Here is a 7,896-nt window from a genome sequence, read left to right on the forward strand (position 1 = left end):
TAAATCGGCAGGCCCGGATGGGCTCCATCCGAGGGTGCTGAAGGCACTGGCCGACATCATTGCAGAGCCACTGGCGGGAATATTCGAACGCTCGTGGTGCACGGGCCAAGTCCTGGAGGACTGGAAAAGGGCCAACATGGTCCCCATTTTCAAAAAGGGGAGGAAGGAGGACCCGGGCAACTATAGGCCAGTCAGTCTCACCTCCATCCTTGGCAAAGTCTTTGAAAAAATTATCAAGGCTCACATTTGTGAGAGCCCGGCAGGGCAAATTATGCTGAGGGGAAACCAGCACGGGTTTGTGGCGGGCAGATCGTGCCTGACCAACCTAGTCTCTTTCTATGACCAGGTTACAAAACGCCTGGACACAGGAGGAGGGGTGGATGTCGTATACTTAGACTTCAGGAAGGCCTTCGATACGGTATCCCACCCCATACTGGTGAACAAGCTAAGAGGCTGTGACTTGGATGACTACACAGTCCGGTGGGTGGCGAATTGGCTAGAGGGTCGCACCCAAAGAGTCGTGGTAGATGGGTCGGTCTCAACCTGGAAGGGTGTGGGCAGTGGGGTCCCGCAGGGCTCGGTCCTTGGACCGATACTCTTTAATGTCTTCATCAGCGACTTGGACGTGGGAGTGAAATGTACTCTGTCCAAGTTTGCAGATGACACAAAGCTATGGGGAGAAGTAGACACGCCGGAGGGTAGGGAACAGCTGCAAGCAGACCTGGACAGGTTGGACAAGTGGGCAGAAAACAACAGGATGCAGTTCAACAAGGAGAAATGCAAAGTGCTGCACCTAGGGAGGAAAAATGTCCAGCACACCTACAGCCTAGGGAATGACCTGCTGGGTGGCACAGAGGTGGAAAGGGATCTTGGAGTCCTAGTGGACTCCAAGTTGAACATGAGCCGGCAGTGTGACGGAGCCATCAGAAAAGCCAATGGCACTTTATCGTGCATCAGCAGATGCATGACGAATAGGTCCAGGGAGGTGATACTTCCCCTCTATAGGGCGTTGGTCAGACCGCAGTTGGAGTACTGCGTGCAATTCTGGGCGCCGCACTTCAAGAAGGATGCGGATAACCTGGAGAGGGTCCAGAGAAGGGCAACTCGTATGGTCAAGGGCCTGCAGACCAAGCCCTACGAGGAGAGACTAGAGAACCTGGACCTTTTCAGCCTCCGCAAGAGAAGGTTGAGAGGCGACCTTGTGGCTGCCTATAAGTTCATCACGGGGGCACAGAAGGGAATTGGTGAGGATTTATTCACCAAGGCGCCCCCGGGGGTTACAAGAAACAATGGCCACAAGCTAGCAGAGAGCAGATTTAGACTGGACATTAGGAAGAACTTCTTCACAGTTCGAGTGGCCAAGGTCTGGAACGGGCTCCCAAGGAAGGTGGTGCTCTCCCCTCCCCTGGGGGTCTTCAAGAGGAGGTTAGATGAGTATCTAGCTGGGGTCATCTAGACCCAGCACTCTTTCCTGCTTATGCAGGGGGTCGGACTCGATGTTCCATTGAGGTCCCTTCTGACCCTAACATCTATGAATCTATGAATCTTAAAAGACTCAGGGCAGCTGCTGGGGGAGCAAGGGAGAAAGGGCAGGACGAAAAGGCAGACTGGGCACAATGGGAGGAAGGGGACCAGGTAGCACAGGCCACCTGTGGGTGGATGGAAAGACACTGAGTGCTGGCCGCCAGTCAGGGACTCGTGAGAAATAGCTGCTCTCCAAACTTAAGAGTCAGCATCAAGGGATGCGTGAGGTTTGCTTTGGGCAGCCCCTGCTACACTGATGCCTTTATGGCGAATGGGGCTTCTTTAAGAGAAGGGGGTGAATGAAAGGTCTGGGGGACTGGTGAGTGTTGTTCTACCCCAGCCTTGCTGAGCCCCCTCTGCTGGATGCCAGCTTTGATTTATAGAGAACGAGGACTGGAAGGGACCTCAGGAGGTCGCATCTGGTCTAACCCCCTGCTTCAAGCCAGACCAACCCCAGCTACATCATCCCAGCCAGGGCTTTGTCGAGCTGGGTCTTAAACACCTCCAAGGATGGAGACCCCACAACCACAAAAGCTTCCTCAGCATGTTTTCTTCTTTCACTTTGCAGCTTAGTTAGACGCCACCTCATGTGAGTGGAAGAGGCACTCAGGAGCTGGAGAGAGAGCGAGAGAGACCCACTGGGTGAGAGAAGCAAAGGAGCCCATGGAGGGCCACACCCCAGCAGAGTCCTCCAGGGAAGGTAAGACACCTCCTTGCTCCCTGGCTGGTCTCTGTGCCGGCAGAGATGGAGCCAATAGAGAATGGACCTCTCAGTAGGCAGATATGCCCCAGAGGTCTCATGCTGACAGCAGCTTGAAGCTGGGATTTTATGGGGATTGTGCAAGGGGCCAAACACTCCCAGAAGCTGCAGATCACTTGCTCTCTGTCTCATCTCCCAACTCTCCAGAGGTGCCATTCATGTCTCCCGCTGCCCCTTCCAGCCACCCTGTGGCACATATGCTCCTGATCCCAGCATAAGACCCCAGGCCAGGCAGCCCCCTCCCTGTCTCTAGGGTCCCAGATCCCCAGACTCCCCATGTCCCACCCCGATCCCCTGTTCCCTCCCAACTCCATGTTCCTTCCCTGGACAGAGGTGATCCTGCCTCGAGCTGGGATTTGGACAAGATGACCTACGGAAGTCCCTTGCAGCCTGACTTTTCCGTGATCCTCCCCAACCCCCCACATGTGCCAGGTACAGAATTAACATGCTCTCCCTCTGGATTGTCTTTCCTCCTTGATGCTTGTCTAAATTATTTCACTTTTGCCTTCCGTGTGGTCCAGCACTCACCACCTGGGAGGTGAATGACTCTGGACCTGGTCTCTGACACACAGGAGCCTGTGTCTGAGCTCTGATGCCCAGGCAGTTGGTGCCGAGCAGTGAAAAACAGTGCACATAAAGGCATCTGGTTTCATATCAATAGAGGACAGAGGACCAGAAAACTGAATTGTTCTCTATAAAACTGGATGAATGGCCACCTCCCCCTCCCCACCTGCCAGCTCCCCTCGGGGAGCTCAGGTGCGGCCCCCTCATGCCAACCATGGCACATCCTGCCTCAGCTCCTGATGTCACCTCACCCTGCCCTGGCCTCACCCCTCCCACAGCATCGCAGGCCCCTGAGTCCCCTCCACAGACCCTCAGGCCTCACCTCGGGTACCCCCTTCATTACTAACCCAGCACCCCAGGTTGGACCCTTCCAGACCCCTCCTCTCACCCCTCCTTTCACCCACCAGGCTTGATATGCTCCATCCCCAAGCATCCTACCCCAAGGCTCCATGGGGCTGACCCCTCTTGGCTTCCTCCTTTCCCCCCACCAGGTACCTCACGTTCCCCAGGTCTAGGCACCTTCCCATCCACTCTATTCCCTTTAGGCCTTTACCTTCCTTTTAGCAAACCTCAGCAAAACCATTACAGCAAGATTTGGAGAATGGCTAGTGCGTGGGAAAATGTGTCTGGTCAAAATGGAAGGTGAAAACACGAAAGACCGCTCCCTGTTAAGTAACCATGAGGAATTTTCCAGGGCGGGGGGCACCCCTTGTTTGCCTTTGACCATCTCCTGACCAGAAATGTGCTGCCCCTTATTCACTGATTAGATCCAGGAGTCTGAGAGCAGAAATATGCTTTGTCAGTGCTCTACCTTACCTCCTGCTCAGGAGACTGGTCAAAAGCAAACAAGGTGTACCCTTGGACAAACTCTTCACAGCTGATTAGCAGGGAGTGGTCTTTCACAAGTTTTCTGGCCCTCTGCACCCGATGAATGTATTCCCTCGCACAATTACCATTCTCAAAATCTGGCTGTACTGGTTAGGCGGGAGTTTGTTCTCTCTCAATGTCCAGGGCAAGAAAATTAATATTGTAACGTTTAAAGCTGGAGGGGTTCTGGAGGGGTTCTTAGCATAACTTCCCCCAAAGGTATTACTCCAGATTTTAACTGTGGGTGAGAGTTAGACTCTTGACCAGTGAGACCATTCCAGTCACAACTCAAAAGTTTTATTAGGATAGGCAATAGAAAGACCAATTTGTATCGATAAAGAGAATGCTTACGTATCCTTGGAGTCAAGGGAGAAACAGGTCTGCTGCCCAGGCTCCTCTGTTCTCTTAGGGACTCTTGCTGGATCTTTGCTGATCTTCATAGAAGTTCAATCTTCCACCAGTATATCCCCAATATTTATAGATGGCTCATTTTAATATGCTAATAAATGGCCTCTAATTAGTTTTATTTACGTTTCTTTCTTTCACTGAAACTTGTGGAACTGGATTGAACCAGATTGTTTGTAGACCTGGAAGGTGTCAATTCATTGGTATTCATCTCCTTGGAGAAGTAAAGGGAGGGTGTAGTAGGGCACTGTTTTCGGGCCCTGTTGTGGTCCGTGCTGGTCCGTCAGACCAGAGCCCACAGGGAACTCACCTCTGGGCCCATGAGTTGTGATGCAGCTGCTGGAGATGCACGGCCAGCCTCCCAAAGACAGGCTGTATCTGAAACCGTTGGCCTGGGCAGTGTGCTGCCACGTGCAGCTGGAGTGGGTTCCTATTGGCTGCCAGGGTTCCACCAGAAGCCAAGAGAGGCTACCACAGGGGCAGGCAAAATACAGCCTGCGAGCCAAATCTGGCCCGCCAGGCCATTCTATATGGCCTGTGGGGCCCCTAAAAAATTAGGAAGTTAATATTTATCTGCTCCTGGCTGCCTGTCAAAGATGACAGGAGCCAGGGGGAGTAGGACCCAGAGGAAGCCAGCAACAGGACTGAGCAGCCCAGCCCCGCTCCACCCCCACCCATTTCCCTGCTTTCCGGCCAGCACACTGCTCTAGCAAGACGTGGCTCCTGGTTGCATTGCTGGGCCACAGGAGCACGGGGTCCGCTCCGGTATCCCGGGGCCAGGAGTGTGTGTGTGTGTCCATAGGGTGAATCCCACATGCACACCCCACCATACACATGTACCCACACCCCACCTCACACTGCCATACACACAGACCCCCACACCCCTCACACACCTCAGCCACCCTCCCCCTACATACAGCCCTCCACAAACCCCATACCCACCCACACCAGCCGCATCTTAAAAACTTCCAAGGATGGAGATGCCACAACCTCACTAGGTAACCCATTCCAGTGCTTTACCACCCTCCTTGTGAGGAAATTTTCCCTAATATTCAACTTAAACCTTCCTTGTTTTGTTTTGTTTTTTCTCTCCAAATTATCATTCCATTTCCCATCATCATTGGACATAATCATAATCTAAAGCCCCGCAGTGCTGGTCCGACAGTGCAACGTGAGATGCATACCAGATACTTCTTCAAGCATATTATTTTCGCTGGTTTTGGCATAGCAGAACCTTCAGAAAAGGGGACAATCTTCATCTAAATAATATATATAACTCACCTGAGTAAAACTTGATGAAAAAATGCTGTATTATGCTTCCCATAGCATCAAGCCTAATATAATAACATTGGTTAATGACTCAGTATTAGATAAAGTGAGTCTCATTGGCTACTACAGCAGCCAGCTCTGGGAAGGGGTGTCACAGCTGGATATAACAGAGCCCCCCACCATTGCGGAGGGTGTTGGGTAGTGCAGGGAGGCAGGCCAGGACTGTGACCAACCCTTCATCCATCCATCTTCCAACCTGTGGACAAGGACATCTGAGATGTAGCTGGCTCTGAGGTGGGCCATGAGGGGGCTGGGTTGACTGGGGTCTCCTCACCCAGGGGCATTGGGAATCCACAGGCTGGGACCCTCTGTCCCAGGTGGCCTATGCCCCCTTGGGTTGCTGGGCATCTAGGCTAGGCTTGGGGGGTGGGTCTGGGCAGCAGCGTAGGGGCTCCACTGGTGCATCTCGTGCCCAGTTCTGCACCCTGTCTGCTGCAGAATGGCCATCTTCCCCCCCATTGCAGGCAGAGGATTGGGGGGGGGCAGTGTGGGCACAGACCCCCCACCCAGTGGTGCCCCTCACTTCTGACCTGCAGCCCCTGCTCTCACAGTCCTACCCGGGCCCTTCACTCCCAGCCCCCATCACCCCACCCCTTCCCTGCCAGGCTCTGAGCCCCTGCCCCAGAGCCCCACCCCCACAGTGCCCCCTGGTGGTGTCCCCAGGCATAAGGGGCAGTCGAGACCAAACCCCCAGATTAGTGGCCAGGCAGTTCCAGGAGCCTGGTCACTAATCCCAGGTGTCCGCACTCCGTACCTGCCTGCTCTCAAACTCAGACCCCCCCTTCCTTCCTAAAGAGCTCTGGCATCTGGGTTTCATGCCCCCCACCACCGCTTTTACCCCTCACCCCAGGCAGGGAGGGGACCCAGGGGTCAGGGCTACCCTCTCTCTTTCCCCTGCCCCCTTCCCCACTTCTGCTACCTTCAATCAGCAGCACCAGGACCAGGAGACCCCAGAGGGTATTTGGATAGGGTGGCTGCAAGGCATCACAGGGCGTGAACCTGCCGGGGGTTCCTGGGGTGCAGCTGGAGTCAGCTGCTCAGGTCCTGCTCAGGGGCAGGGGGTCTATATACAGCTCCCGTCTCTGCCCCCTTCCCACACCAGCTGCTACCCCCCACAAACCTCTGCCCCGGTGCCATCCATTGGATCCAAACCAACACATGGATCTGTCTGGAAGTGCTGGACCCCGAGGGAGGGTCATCAGGACAGGAGCCCCCCTTGCCCTGCTGGTGCCCCTCACTCCTGATCTGTAGGCCCTGCCCCCCAGCCATGATGTATGTGATATCATACATGGGAGCAGGGCGTGGGAGATGGGAGCAAGCCTCCCACTCCTCTCTTGCTCCCTCCCCATGCTGTGGTTGGGCCAAGACCTTGAGCATAGCCCAGCCCAGAGCTGCCCCAGGAACCTGGGCCAAGGTCCAAGGTCACAGACCTGGGATGAAGCGAGCTCTGGGGTGGGGAGTCAGGGCTGGGTGCATCAGGGCCCCTGAGCTGCAGCTGGCTCTGGGGTGGGGGCGCACGGGGGGAAAGAGCCAGGCACAGCTCGGGGAATGGAACCCAGGAGTCGGGGGCCTTGTCACGATTCTACTTGGCTCCCCACTTTTCACCCGTGTGTCATTGCAGTGAGGCACCTGCGGCCCCCAGAAGTGGTGAAAGCTGCGAGACCAGGCAGATGCAACTAGGGTGGGGTCACGATCCTGAGAGAAATGGGCATTGGCAGCTATGGAGCAGGGAGAGAGGGGCATAGCCTCTACATCCACACAACATCAGAAGATGAAGCTAAACGAGTGCTGAGAGGCACAGTCCCCTCCCAGGTCTTGCACCTGATGGGTCATAGATTCAGTCCCAGATGCCCCCTAGAGGTCACATCTGGTCCAGCCCCTTGCAGAGGGGACGGAGCCTAGTCCACACAGTCCCATACAACTGGATTCTCCACCCTACATAAACCTGCCCTTGCCCCGGACACAACACAGGCTGCATACCCTAATAGGTGGAAGGGTGCTGGCCTTTGTGTGGCTGCAGGATGCTGCCTGTCTCCCCATGGGATAAGGCTGTGGCTGCTGATTACTGGGGTGTGCTATAGTAGGGGCATGGCCACAGTGCACCGATGTCCAGTGTGGAGGCTCAGCCCCTCCCAGCATGGCCCTGCCTCTTGCACCCTGCCCAGACTGGGCAGTCCCTGGGCACAAGGACCCAGCTCCCTGGTTGCATGACTAGGCTGCTCCATCTCACCCCCTGCACCGAGTGTGCCTAGTCTAAGCCCCATTTCAAACCCATGTCTGTGCCCTGAACTGAGCATGTCCGGTCTCAGCCCCATCTCACATCCATGTCTGTGCTGTGCACCAAGCATGCCTGGTCTTAGCTCCATTTCACACCTGTATCTGTGCCTTGCACTGAGTGTGCCTGGTCTCAGCCTCATCTCACACCTATGTCTGTGCCCTGCACTGAG

General features: G+C 55.1%; 1 long non-coding RNA gene across 1 annotated transcript; it reads left to right on the forward strand.

The window, feature by feature from the left end:
• The first annotated feature begins 1,066 nt into the window (after window positions 1-1,066).
• On the forward strand, window positions 1,067-2,750 carry LOC132245848 (uncharacterized). The gene is made up of 2 exons (XR_009457578.1): window positions 1,067-2,224; window positions 2,616-2,750. It is a non-coding gene; the product is annotated as an uncharacterized LOC132245848 (long non-coding RNA).
• The last annotated feature ends 5,146 nt before the right edge of the window (window positions 2,751-7,896 follow it).

This window comes from Alligator mississippiensis, chromosome 15, assembly GCF_030867095.1.
Source record: "Alligator mississippiensis isolate rAllMis1 chromosome 15, rAllMis1, whole genome shotgun sequence".
NCBI classification, from domain to species: domain Eukaryota; kingdom Metazoa; phylum Chordata; order Crocodylia; family Alligatoridae; genus Alligator; species Alligator mississippiensis.